This window comes from Rhinolophus sinicus, chromosome 14 (assembly GCF_057876585.1).
Source record: "Rhinolophus sinicus isolate RSI-liver-muscle chromosome 14, RSI-T2T, whole genome shotgun sequence".
Taxonomy (NCBI): domain Eukaryota; kingdom Metazoa; phylum Chordata; class Mammalia; order Chiroptera; family Rhinolophidae; genus Rhinolophus; species Rhinolophus sinicus.
This window is the reverse complement of record NC_142514.1, coordinates 60,656,506-60,671,458: the sequence shown is the minus strand read 5'-3', so window position 1 is coordinate 60,671,458 and position 14,953 is coordinate 60,656,506. Positions and strand designations below refer to the sequence as shown.

The 14,953-nt window shown below is 36.9% G+C and overlaps 1 protein-coding gene across 1 annotated transcript in view; it reads right to left on the bottom strand.

Annotated features, from left to right (window-relative positions):
- Positions 1 to 14,953, bottom strand: part of ADGRL2 (adhesion G protein-coupled receptor L2) — a 599,014-nt gene that overhangs the window by 336,511 nt on the left and 247,550 nt on the right. The gene's annotated exons all lie outside the window — the stretch shown is intronic.

Here is a 14,953-nt window from a genome sequence, read left to right as displayed (position 1 = left end):
AGACAATATTTACACATTCCTTTTCCTGCTTGAAGAGATTGTGGATGGGTGGGGTGAAGGACCAGTATTCACTTTTACCTCCCACCTCCCAGAAACTGTATCATGTTACAGAAATATTAGAACACACAGTGGCCAAGGCTACTGGTTTTGCAACTTGCTTGTTGAGTAAATTCAGTAAGCATTTATTGTTTTTCAGCAGTGTGATAGGCCCCTGTTCACAAGGTCAGATGGATGACTATAGGAAGGATTTACTCTAATACACATAGGAAAATCGTTTTCCTGTCTAGGTATCTTTTCCCCAAATATTTGAGTGCTAGGATGTGGTGAGGATGGGTATACTTGGAAAAGTTAAGTTCAGGCAGTGGTTGCCTAAGATCTTTATGCAATTAGACATTCAAGTTATTGTAGAAGTTGAAGGATAATGTCCCGTTGCAGAACAAAGGCTTAAGCAGCCTTTGCTAAAATGTAAGGTCCACTCTGATGATTAGACAGAATCATTGAACCTTATGCTACCCTATATATACAATGGAATCCATAAGCACCCTCCTAAGAGAGAGGCATTTAGATGAGATCTTTAAGACTTAGGTATTGTGTACCATGAATGAACATGAAAGACTGGTTGGCATAAATAGCCATTCATTCTGTCAATGACATTAATTGAAAACTCAAGGGTGCATAAAGCCCCATTCTCATTTATTGAGTAAGCCACAAGAATACCTTCACATCTGTATGCAAATATTTCACAACTGAAAATCCACTACTACTGATGAGTGAGTGACGCTGATTTGAAGAGGCTGTCAAGTGGTAACACATACACATTGGCTGTGACTTTTCCACGGAATGTTTGCCTAACTACTTGTTTGTCATATTTTTCTGCAATGTTCATGTCCTTTAAATGTATTATGGCACTTGTAAATTCTAAAATTTGTTCTGGTGTCCTTGACAAATGCCTGTAATTGGACTGAAAACCTTAGCAACGTATTTTGGCAGGGTATTAGTATGCCTACTGTGTAAAGGACCATGTGTTGCGATTTCTTTACATTCTGTAAATGCTGTAGGTTTTGAATAATTTTATTATACTCATATGTATAGGGTGAATAAATCTTCAATTACTGTTAAGACCTTTTCAAAGTTCTCTTCTCCATTCTCCCTCTTTGTCTACACTTTGAGCACAAGGAATACCACCTATTTTAGTGTACCAGGGAATACCAAATAATCAACGGCCTAGTTCCCTCCTGGCCTTGTGCTAATTTATCTGTAGGACTTTGGATTGACAAATTGCCTAATCTTGCTGAGCTTGGTTAGCAGACTCTGTCCTGTCCCGCCCACATTCCCTCAGTGTTCACCTTTGCACCCTAAAGATTGCTTATTGTGAACACTTGTGACTCTGGGACTGATGACTTCTTTTCTGGCTTTGAGAATATGCTACGTTTACAAAACAGGAAGCCAGAAGTACCCTAGAGGTGTTATCTCTGGAGGCCAACTTCAATCGAAGAGGGATGAGGGAGTTGGTAGATAAATATCCCAGCTTCTGTGTCCCTTGGTTGCGCTAATACTCAGCTGTGTTCTACACCATCTTTCAGAGTTCCCCAGCAGGACTGAGCTTCAGTTGCCAAGTTGAAAACTGCCTTGAAAACCCACTTTTTTGTTGGCTTTCTTCCATTCTCTGTCTCATTCCTCCCTCCCGGTCAGTGTTTCCCGGGATCAGCTCCCATATAAATTACTTGCAGTTGGGTCCTTGTCTTAGAGTAAGCTTCTCAGGGAAACCCAATCAAAGTAGTTTCTCTTTTGTAAAATTAAAACACTAATACCTGTCCACAGGGTTACTGTGAGAATCGAATGTGCTAATATATATATATATAAAAGTGCTTTATAATTTGTGAAACACTAAACAAATTCAAATATTTTAACCATCATTATTGCCATTGCTATTGGGTTTTAAAACTTTAATTCAAGCATATAAAATATTTGCAAATATAATTCTTTAGCTGTGAGCTAGAGAAAAAATATCTGAAATAAGGTAAGCGAGGACATTGTTGACAAAGGATAGAGGATTAACACCACAGGATGAAGGGAACTTTTCAACTACTACTGCAATACCACCCAACACCCACAGAACCCTCTCTCCCAAATGACAGATGTCAAATCCAAAGGATGAGAAAACAGACAACTGTTTTTTCCCTATTGTCACTTACTTTTCTAGGGAAGAATATCTTTCCATCTTTTCTCTGTTTGGAAGGTGTCTTTTCATTGTGTTATAAATTCACAAGGCAGGGACTGTATTTAAATCTTCATTTTGTACAGTGCTTTGAAAAGTTAATCATGTTATTCAAATATTCAGAAAGATAAGGTGAAACCATCTTCCTGACCAAAAGCAGATGGAGGGAAGAGTTTAAGCAGCAGCAGTTTTATATAGTAGTGTCCATTTACCAACCAAGAGGAAAGTTGAATATTGAGGCAGTGAATTAAAGACAATTTAACCCTGTGGGTTACCTCAAAAATAAAAGCAAATATGTGGGAAATTTTTCAGGAAAAAAAAATTGTCAAGACAGAGGTTCTTGTTGCTTGATACACTTTAACCATCTTACTCAGAAACCTGTTTAGAAAAAAAAAATATATCTATGCATTGTGGAAGCAAGATGACAACTCAGATAAAGAACTGTGATTTGTAATATACTTAATACCCTAAAGAGAGAAGGAAACAAATGCCAAAGCAATACATTCATATTGCAGGTTCATGTAATTATATCTTGCCAGCTAAATGAGTTTTATTAACTGAATGAAATGCTGAGCACTTCACTACAATTTTGTCACAACATAATTTTCTTCGATATTAATCAATTGTGACCAAATTTGCCCCAGAACTGAACATACCACAGCGCATATTTAGTTTTAGTGTGTGGTTGACTGCCATGTTGAAATAATGATCTTTCGTAATTGTTAATGATTTTAGTGAAATTTAGCACATTCACAGCAGTTACAGTGATACAATAGATCTGTCATCACAGTCACAACTTAGGTCTCGTCAGAATATTCTTGAGATGTTAAAATAGTCACATTGCTCTCCATCTTGTGGCTCTCTAAATATTTTCAGTCCCATTTTATCCTGGGAAGTCACAGTTAAGAATTTTCCTTTATATTTGTTCCCACAAAGACCTTTGTTAATCTTAATTCATAGGCTGACTGACTCTTTGTGATCCTTGGGTCTTAAAAAATTCTTATTGCATTTCTCATTTTTAAACCACATTTGGGCAGTCACTTTTTTTTTTTTTCCCTGCTTCCATAATACTTAGCTGATACTGCTAGTATAGCACTTGTCATACTGGATTATAGATAGCTGCTGAAGTGGCTGTCGCCTGCATTAGACTATGAGTTCCCTGAAGGCAGTAACCACCATTTCATTTTTGCATTCTTAGCACCTGTCACAGTCCCTGGCATCTAGTCAGGGCTCAAAACGTGTTTTGGTGACTGAATCAAATAGACACAATGCAGTATGTTGATATTTAACGTGTTTGCTGATTCACCTGACACCAGTGTTTCCTTATTATGTTATACTTAAGTCCTTATTAGAAGAATTAGCTTTTTTTTTTCCTAAAGAATGAGTTTTTAAACCAGAAAGGCATAATCACATTTGGGTTGAAAATTATTTAGTTCTATAGCTTAAGTATCTTTCAAAAGCTGTTTGCTGTCCAATGGCTTATAGATTTTAAGTATTTTTCTTTCTGAAGAGCAGGATTTCAAAAGATTTCTAATTTTTACATTGCCAAGGAAAAAGCATAATAGGTGAGACCAATCTTTCACTTGATAAGTGTGAACATTCCTACTACATTATGATTTGTTCAATTCAAGCCACTGATTTTAAATAGGAAAAGAAATTGAATAAATGTTTTTAAAAACCCCAACTGTTGAAAAGTTCTGTAATATAATCTAAAATAAATATACCAACTTAACTTTTTCTTATAAAAAGGAAACTGCTAGGTTTAAAAACCATCTGCAGAATAAATATTTATGGAGTAGAATGACAATCTGACTTATCCAAAGCATTGGCATACATTTTCTTAGTTAATGTTTGATGAAGCACTTCCACTTACAATTCTTCAGTGAACTAAAAGAAGAGTTTCATTAACTATTTTTGAAAGATAATGAGGCCATGATCCCTTTCCAGATGTTTCACTCATCAAATAATTGTGATCTTCCTTCCAAATCTCCCTGGTTGCTTGGTTCCTATTTCCTTGTTTATTGAGCTGTGATTTATAAAGATGAAGAGAAGCTGAAATGCTAGACAGACATTAGGGATCGGATATATTTCATGTGTGTCCAAGATAAAGAATCTTGTACTCTGAACATTATTATAAATTGAAAAGTAATTTCATAAATTGAAAAGTTGGAAACTTTGGAATCTCTTGAATATACATAAATATAAAATAAATAATATTCTTGTGTATAAATATACAATAAATAATATTCTTTATGTGTTTCTATATACATAGTTGCAAATCTATATATGGAAATATGTAGAATCTTTTCGATCTCTCTGAAAACTATTGTTGATGATCAGCCAGGCCCACAAACTTCACAAAATTAAGGCATAATTTTACCTTACAAAAATTATAGGCTCTTGAAGTTTTGTTACCAAAGGATAATTACCTCAGATGTGGATATAGAAAACATTTTTTTCATGGTTCTTGCTTAGGAGTACAGGTACTATTTCTCTACAGAGAGGACTCAAGATTATGACTTTGCAGAATTTCCTTTGGCATGTAGGAAGGAAACTAGGCTTTTTGCTTTAGAGCAGACTAATCTAATTGTGTTTTCTCTTATTCTAAAGTGCAGAACTAAGAGGAAATAGAGCCTATAATACAGTGTAGTTAAGGGTACACTATAAAAGGTACTTTTAAATATAAGAATAAAAATGTCAAATCACTACATTGTACACCTGAAATGAATATAATTAATATAATACTGTGTTCCAACTATACTTAAAATAAAATGAATACATTTAAAAATAAATAAATAATTGCCTGGGTAGAAAACACAATGATAGATAAGTTGATGATCACATGAATGTAACACCAATAATAATAACACAGCTAACATTTACTAAGTGTGTACTATGTACCAAGTACTTTTTTTTAAAATTAAAGTTCATTGGGGTGACAATTGTTAGTAAAGTTACATAGGTTTCAGGTGTACAATTCTGTAACACATCATCTATATATCACATATATGTTTATCACCCAGAGTCAGGTCTCTTTCCATCACCACATATTTGATCCCCTTTACCTTCATCTACCACTCTCGTCCCCCCTTACCCTCTGATAGCCACTAAACCAAGTACTATTGTAAACACTTCCGTGTATCTTTTTTCCCCCACAATGACCTTCTGAGGTAGATACTAGTATTAGCTCCATTTTACAGATAGGAAACTCAGACACAACATTTTAGGTAACTTGCTCAAGTTCACACAGCTAGCAAGGGATAGAAATCTGAAGCAGTTGTGCTCCGTGGTGATTGCTATTATACTACGTAATAGTGAGCACTAGATGATACGAGAGCTTGGAGCTATTTGCTTTGCGTCTTGGTACTACCCGTGTTTCCCTTAATTGCTCCCCAAACTGTCATTCAATTCTATCTGTTTGACTAGTTAGTTCTAGTTATGACAAATGGGCTAAAGAAAATGATAATACGCAATGTGTAAACAGTATATAACAAAAACGAACAGGATTTTGCATCGTTTTGGCATCATTGATATTCTTTGTATTTTAACCACCCCATTTTCATCTCTTAGAAATTATTGAAAATGCTTCCAGGCTATTGACAAAAGTTTAATTGGGGTAAAATGGTTACCCCAGGGGAGGAACAGGAAAGTACCCCGCAGCTATGAGTTTTGGTTACGAATAGCTGCCTTCATCCTCTGAGAAGGGGAAACTGCCTTGTTTGGAATGTTCTCTCACTTGGGCAGCCAGCAGCCAATGATTAACTGATAATCTTTCCAGCCCCCCTCTTTGCTGCAGGGACGGCTTGAATCCTGGCGCTCCAGAGCTTCCGGTAGAACTAGGCACCCACAATTTTCAACTGAAAACATATCCTTGCTTAGCTTCTTTGCTTGCCCCCTTTTACTTCTTCTAAGAGCACTCTCTCAATAAAGCACTTTTGTAAGAATCTTTTTCTTAGGTTCTGCTTTTAGGGAACTCAAGTCAAGATGGATGGTACTGGTAGTGGACCTGGGAAGCAAAGTCGTGGGTGGGATTCTGGAAGAGGATGACGAAGAGGCCCCTGTCTCTGGTGGTAGGTACAGCATTGTTAGTCCCTGGCATTCTGTAGCACTGTGATTGTTAAATCAGAAGTCAGCAAACTGTGGCTTGTGAGCCAAATCCAGCTCATTGCTTTTTGTAAATAAAGTTGTATTGGAACACATTCATTTATGTATTGTCAGACAGAGCTGAGTAGTTGAGGCAGATACTGTATAGCCTGCAAAGCCTAAAATATTTACTATCTGGCTTTTCACAACAAACAAACAAACAAAAACACACAAAACTTTGCCAGTTCTGTTCACCCATAGTAATAAACTGGGTTTAGATGCACATAGAAATTGATACCTCTTGCTTTGAGAGGTAGGGGGTAATTGGAACTATCAGGACTGTGGATTTGGGTGATTACAACTAGTATCATTGATTCATTAAAAAGAGAAAATGGCATCCTCTATTAGTTAGTACTGAAGTTATAACAAAGTAACACAAAGTTAGCAGCTTAGGAACACATACACTTACTATATCCCTGCTTCTGTGGGTTAGGAGTCTGGGGTAGCTAAACTAGGTACTCTGATGTAGGGTCCTTTAGAGGGCTACAATCCGGGTATCACCCTGAAGGCTAGACTAGGGAAGTATCCACTTTCAGACTCAAGTGATTATTGATAGGATTCCATTCCTTGTGAGCTGTTGGTAATGGCCACCCTCCGTTCCTTGCCACATAGGCCTCTCTCCAACATGGCAGATGAATTCATCAAAGCCAACAAGAGAGGGATTATGCTAGCAAGAAGGGACAACCTTATGTAGCTTAATCATGAATGTGACATCCCGTCATCTTTGTCATATTCTGTTAATTAAAAGCAAGTTACAAGGCCAGCCCATACACAAGGCAATGGATTATACAGTGCTGTGAATGCAATGGGGCAGGGCTCATTGGTAGCCATCTTAGAGTCTGTCTGCCACACCAGCTCAGATCTATTATTCAGAATTTACAGCGAACTGTGGGAGTCAGAGAGACTTATTAAAAGCTTTTAAAGAGACACTCATCTCTTTTAGCTAGAGGGAAGACAGATTTGAAGATCAGGTTCACTTCATAATTGTGAAAGTGGCAGAACTTTAAAGAAGGCTAAATTCTTAGCCTATGCAAGTCCAAATTCAGGGCCATGGAAAAAACAGCATGCATTCTGTGTTTGGGATAGGGGTATTTGGGTAGTTGAGAACCTGAAATCTGCATATTCCCCTGAATACGTTTGGCTTACAGCAGTGGTTAGTAAACCCTTTTCTCTTGTTGGAAAAGAGACATTTTTCTTGAAAACTATACAGAAGTCTCAGATGTGACAGGTCTTACAAGACAATGCTCAGGAGCTGCCTGTGCTTCTTCTCCTCATGGGAGTCAGACCGATGGTTTGGGCCATAACTCAGCATATCCTGACTAGGAAAGTAAGGACCTGCTAAGATAAGGTATACACCAAGAGAGTGCCAGGAGTTGGCTGACATATATGCCCAGATTGTTGCCTGGGAGTGGATGCTGAAGGCCCTGCAACCAAGGTGGGCAGAATATAAAGCTAAATGCACAGTTTGCTGATATGGGTTACTCTGTTGTGACACAGATTTTCATACTCTACCACGACTCTGGGTGACAAATCTAATATAAGGACAGCTATTAATTGCTTGGAAAATGTAGTGGCCCACATGAAATGAAGTAGAGATCCCAGCACTTTAGTAATAGATAGCGGAACAGATTAAAAAGAAAAATGGGCATGCAAAAATGGGATCATTATATACCACTAAAAAAATCTACATTTGACTCTGTTCCTCAGGAGGGCTTGGAGAACATTCTGTTTATTAACATGCTAAGGAATCTGCTAAAGAGGGGGATTCAGCAGTGAAGTAGCCTAGTCCTTCTTAGGCCAGGGATAGTGGGTGATGCTGTTACTGGACTGGGGTCCACTGTGGCAATGGGGATGTAGGGTTACAGATCAATGGGCTATGGGCAGCGCCTAAATGTCAGAAGCAAAGTTGGTGCAATCGCCACAAAGGGAAATAAGGTTGGACTGTCTGTTCTGCCTGTGGGGTGGAGGCTGTCTCAAAGTATCTATGGAAATGGCAACATTGTGTAAGGGCAAGACAGATGGGCAGCTAACAAGGGTATTATTTGTATATATAATCAAAAGAGATTTAAAAATTAGATAGACCAGAGGCTGAGGTTCTTAATCTCTTGCTCTGTCTGCAGACCTGAGCTAATTCTCAGATCCAGAACCCACTGCCCACTGACTGAAGGAGATGCTGGGTACCCATGAGAAAGGAACTGCAACGTTAATGAAAGTGTGTGACTCCCTACTCCTCCCCAAAAGGATAAGAGCTACTTACTCAGGAAATGTACGGGGGGGGGGGGGGGGGGGGGGGGGAGGGGAAGGGGAGACTCTTTAGGCAATATACCTAGATCTGCAGAGGTACAAGCCCCCAAGGAGGAACACCTAAAAGGGGGACAGCCAAAAGAGATGGTGACTCTGTTATAGCCTTGGAACAAACTGCAGACGGGGAAGCTGTGGTTTCTTCTGCTAAGTCTTCTCTTACATATTAGCCCAGAAAATGTGACTAACCAGAATCCTGAAGAAATAGTGCCTGGATGGAGTAAACTTGATGGAAGAAGCAAGTGGGTCTGAGCAGTGCAAGGGGTGGACCGCAGTGGTTGTTGGCGCCTCTCCCATTCCCCAGCAGCTGTGAGTGTTTCGCTGCTAACAGCTCATGGCTGCATCCTTGCCAAAGATTTATCCTGAGCTGAACAGTGCCAACTCACCTGAGAATTACCCTCCTTGGGGATAAGAGGGGCTATCCCTGTGGAACAATTTATGTTCCAGAGCTCAGCCAGGGGCCAGGCTAAGCTAAAGCCAGTTTTCACCTGAGACCACATCCTTCCTGGCTATCTTCTTTGGCCTATTGTGCTTCTCTTGCTCCCCATCTCCTGAGAGCACTCCCTTAATAAATCATTTTCAGAAAAATTTCAATCGCAGGCCCTGCTTTAGGAAGTCTGACTTAGGACACCATCTTTTGCTATTAACTATACTGGAAAAATCTTCTTTTCCATCCATATCACTCTGACCCAAACCTGAGAAAATGCACATGAAAAATTGTATTGAAGTTGCCAAACAATTTTTTTTTAACCTCCTAAAATCTCTGCTTAATTTATTACCACAGCCAAAGCTCTTACTCATTTTCAATTCTCAACTTCACTATAACTGATGACCATTATTCTATTCTTGTTACTTTCCAAGCATTCCTTTATACTGATGCCAACTATCTTTTAAAACACAATTCTGATCATGTTACCCCCCTACTTAAACATTTTGGTGACTTTCCACTGTTTCCTGGATGAGATCTCAACTCTTTAATGTAGCATACAAGGCTTTGTTTATTGGGCTGCAATTTGGAACTGAATTATAGCAGACTCTTTCTCTGCCATATAACCTATACACCATGTACAGCAGTCAGACTCAACAACTTTTTATCCCCTGATGAGGCATACTCTGGTTTGAATCCATGCTATTCTTTCTGCCTGAGATGGCCTCTCCTTCCTCTTCTGCTTGTGTCCAGTATATGTGTCCAGCTCATATACTGAAGTCCTAACCCCAGCACCTTATACTTAAAGACACAGTCTATTTATTAACTTTTCTGTGAAACTACTATTGACCAACCCATTACTTGTTTGCAAACTCCAGGAAGAATTAATAACATTGTTCTCTGTGCTCTTATAGCATTAAGTACACACCTACGGTATGATGCTTGTCATATTTTTTGTGATTGTTTATTAACATGCCTTTCTCCCCCACATGACTTTGGATTTTTCAAGAACCATGTGATTTGTCTTTGCATCTGTAATAATTACATGGCTTAAGCATAGTATTTTCAAATATATACACAAATTGAATGAAGAACTTGGCTTATTCTCAGATAGCTTCTCAGCCTGACAAGTTGGTCAGTTTTATTCCAGTTCCTGCCTTTAGTCATTTTCCTCTTACTGGAGATTTGGAAGCTGAAGAGAATCTTTGGACAACTGTCTGTTCACTTGTGTCAAATGGTTGTCCCTACCTTCAGTCCATCATTGAATGAGTTTATATAATTTTAAATCCTATGCATTCACACACATTTACACTCCCAGTGATTTGTAACAAACAGACTGACAAATCTATTTCTAAGTGGCAGTAGTAAGCCTGAAATTCAGCACGGTGACATAAATGCAAACCTATATTTTCTCTCTCCTTGAAGGTCATAGCAAGCATGGGAGAACTGAGAGAATCTGCTTCACAAGTAGTAAAACCCACTTATTACTTCCTAACTTCTCTGTATTGTAGTCACTCTGGAGGCCCATTTAATTGGTCAGTGTTTCTGCCATCTAGATTTCCAGATAAGCAGAAAATGATGCTTTTTAAGTTTTCAACTTTTTCTGAAAAAATGTTTTTTATGTTTTTGAGGGGCTGGATTTTGTGGGTCTAGCCTTAGGAAGTTCAAATAAATATACTTAAGAAAAATCCTCAGTATATTATTAGAAATTGTATTAGTGACCTGGAATAAACCAGAAGGTAAAAACAATCATAAAGGCTCTGTATTATAGGAACTCAATGGTTAATGTGGCATAAAGCCTGGTTATGAGAATCTGACCTGCTAATAATATTCATTGTTTTCCTCCAGCCACATTCTTAGCCTTGGCTCCTCCAGCTCCCTCTGACTTCAAAGGAAACTCTGCATGAAGAAGGAAAGCACACAATAGGAGAATTGGTCTGATTATCCCCCTCTGTTTGGAAATGGGTAAAGATTATAGATACGTTTTCTTTTTTCTGTGCTTTGGATTATATAATGTCAATTACCTCAAGCAAAGCCCCCTACCCAGGCTAATGCACTGATTTGGATTATACCCAAATTGCATAAAATTGGAAACAAGATATTAATAATAATCCATAATGGTGTAACATAATATAATGCATGTTTATTTTCATTGGCTTTAGCTGGTACAATAAAAAAAGTAAATTAGTTTAGAGATTTAAATTTTGTGTTTATCACACCCTGATCTTTTTGCTCTTCCTTCACCACTTCATATTATGAATGAGGTAATTAAAGAGTCTACTTCTTCCCTATTCTACTATAGCACATTTTTGCCTCTTTAAATGTGGTTGTGTGTTTGTGAGTATGTGTGTGAGAATGTGTGTATGTGTGTATGTGCATCGACTACTTTAACCAACGTTTGAAAATGAAAGCTAAAGGCCAAAGCATTGAATTAGCCCAACCTGGTAATTAAAAGACCATACATAAAGTACTAACCAGGAACCGCCAATGGACTTTTCCTTCTCAACCCAAAATGAAACAGCAAGCATAATAATCCCACATAGCTTCTAAGAATGATGTCAGGATGTGTTCTCTCAGAGTCAGCTACTGGTCATGACTTACATCAAGTTAAACAAAATAATGAAGGATCAGGGATTCTGGAAGGGCCAAGAGTTCTAATAGGAGATCTTTAGACCTTCTGCCTGCAATGCATAATCATACTTCCTGTTTGTTTCATTGGTGCTTACCATTCTCTGAAAGCAAAAACATTTGTAACTTCCACGTGAGGGACTAAATGTTCTGGTCCCACTCTTCCTGTTTAGAATTATTTCCCACAGAAGTGAATCAATACAATTTAAACTACTAAATAAAAATAACAACAAAATCTCCAATAAAGTCTTTATTAAAGGCATAAAGCTGTGTCTTATTAAACTTCCAGAATATTTGGGATTGTCCAAACTACAAAAGAATTATATAAACTCTAAATGAATTCCATCAAGGTTGGCTTGCTGTTTAAATTTCTTTAATAAAGACTCCATTTCCCTTATAAGTCTATACTGACCATAAGGTTCCATATTACCCAATCAAATCTTAGAGCAGTAACAATAACTGGAGATTTGATTTCAAAAATGGCTTAATTTGAACTACTTCTGCTCACAAATATAGAGGTTGTGGGTAAGTAGCATGAAGGTATTTTTTTCATTACTAAAATAGTTTAGAAATGTATAAAATAAAAATGAGTTTTTTATGAATTGAATGGTTTAGTAAGCCCCCAGCTTTAGTGGCTTGTCATTTTTTAGCCAGCTTTTAGGCTTGACTTACCAATGCCCCAGGAAAACAAAGCAAGAAACTTGAACGCAAACCTTTCAACCAGGTAACTCTATAGTTTATAAGTGGCAATGAATGACATTTCCTCAGGAAAATTTTGGAAATTACCAATGTCACACATTTTATTAATCCATGTTTAACCTGAAGCCTAGAAACTAGCTCCCCTTCTTCCTGTCTTCAAGATTTCTATTACCAACTGTACTATGTTGAGGTTTATATGACAGGCCATTTCAACACTTTTGTTTAGTTAAATGGAAGTGCATCACTTTTAAAGAAAAGCCCTATTGCCAAAAAATATAAACAGCCCTAACTTTGATTAATATAAATATTTAAAAACCAGAACATTCTGTTACATCTTACAAAAACAATTCTGATGTAGCTGATGGGAAAGAAAAAGTGCTTTCATACATTAGACGAATCCAACAAAATACAGCTGCAGAACAAAATTTTAAGTAAATATGAATTGTTTGTCTTTTCACGGGGCCCTGGTATTTACTTAAATGGAGTTATTTTAGAACATTCCATGTTTCATTAGTAACAATGAAAGTTTTTTTTTTTTTTTACAGTTTTAATTCTGAAGGATTTGATTTAAATTTCAAAGTCCTATAATTAAAAAGCACCATTAAACTTTTCCTGCTGCCCAGTTTAGGGTTTTGCTAATAAGCCACTGGACAAGAGATGTATGAAATGAATAGATGAAGAAAAACATTAACAGCAAAAGCGAGGTCTGGAGGGTGAAGTTAGTTTATTAGGCCCCGTTTGTCACGAATGGCCCTGCTACACATATAAAAGCAAATCCCTCTACCTTAGAAGATTAATTCTGAAGGAGGCACTCTTGGGTCAAAGTATACATAAGCGTGTGCCTAATCTCAGAGAAATCAGGCTATTTTCTCACAGCAATTAAGCAGAGGTCTGGGGTTTCACCCACAGTGTATTTAAACACAGGATACAATTAAACCCCAAAGTATTAATATCTTTGCTCTGCAAAATTGCCCAGGAAATAGATTTTGCCCTCTTCCAAATGAAAAGCAAGGCAAATTAAGAGAATAACTTGATTCTTAGCTAAGTTGCTTGAAATAAGAGTGTTGAATTTTCTTCTAATTGCAAATGTCTTATGTACATAAAGACATTTCTTACTTTACAATAGGGTAAGAGTTATAAGCGTTCTAGTTCCTTTAATCTAAATAATGAATCTTAGAAGTTTGCATGAAAATGAACTGTAATTAAATTTCTTATTCAGCATATGTTAAAAATCCACTCCTTATAAAAATCTGAGAACTCACTGTTTACCACCAACAAAATGTCACAACTGGAAAGCTTTGCAGCCAATGCAAAGAGTAAATAAAAACATAAATGTAACTGTTTAGCAATCAAGTGTTTGGAGGGATTGCTTTCTGCAGAAGTTTTTCTTGAAGACATTTTATTAATATACTCATCTGAAACCAAGAGTTAATTTTCTAGAGAGAATTATTGACAGTTTAAATCACTGCTTCACAAATGCTAAATATAAAAAAAGTAAATAAATAACTTCTAATTTTTGTGTACTAGCTCTCTAATGGCAAAAATTTTAATAGTATAAAAGTTATATTAAACAAACCACCATCTTTATATGGACTTTGAAAAAAACAACCCTGGTATTTAAAACATTTTTCCTCATATTACCATTATCGTTACTTCTCTTTTGTCTACATATCAGATTAATATTCCATTTTATTGCCAAACCAAATTCTCTTTGAATTTTTGCAGGAAGAGTAGTGGAGAGGAATTGTAAAAGACAGAAATTAATAGCTTTTTAATTTATATAGCTGAATCAATACTTGTTTTATTTATATAAGAGTTTCTAGCAAGATGCTTGTAGGTGTACGATCCAGTGAGAAATTTTATACTCCATCACACACAGGCATGCTCTTAGAAATTCAGAAAACTGAAAGAATGATGCAATGTAGGATGAATCAGATGTGGAATGGTATATACATGTGTGTACTGACATATTTTCCTACCTACCATTCCACTGTTACTTTTAAGTGGAGCTGAGTAGTTAGTTCAGGTAAAGCGCACATGGCAATGTCTCTTGAAACCACACTATAAATAGTTCAGGCCCTTTTTGATGTGTGCTGGGATATGTGAGAAGGCATGCAATGTGAATTTTACGAAGGATTGTTTTAATAGGACCAATGACTTTAATAGTACTTCTTGCTGACATCACTGGCAAATTGGTCTAGTCTGTAACCTTTAAAAGTGCAGCATATCCCAAAATGAGTTACTTATTAAACAAATGTTCTTTTTTTTGAGTGCAACTGACCTTTAAATGATTATTTCTCAGCACTTGCAACAAAGAAAATCTCACCTATCACCTTTACACTTTTGATGCTACAGGGAGTAGATCCATAATCTTTTCTCAACACTTAACGTGCCATACATGAAATTACAAACGCTAATGAGCACTTTTTCTATTAAGGGGGAAATTCTATTACTTTATTAAATGACTGCAGTATATAGAAGCTATGGAAAATTATAACAATAAATTGTTATTTTAGTCAACCTGCAACCATTTTAGA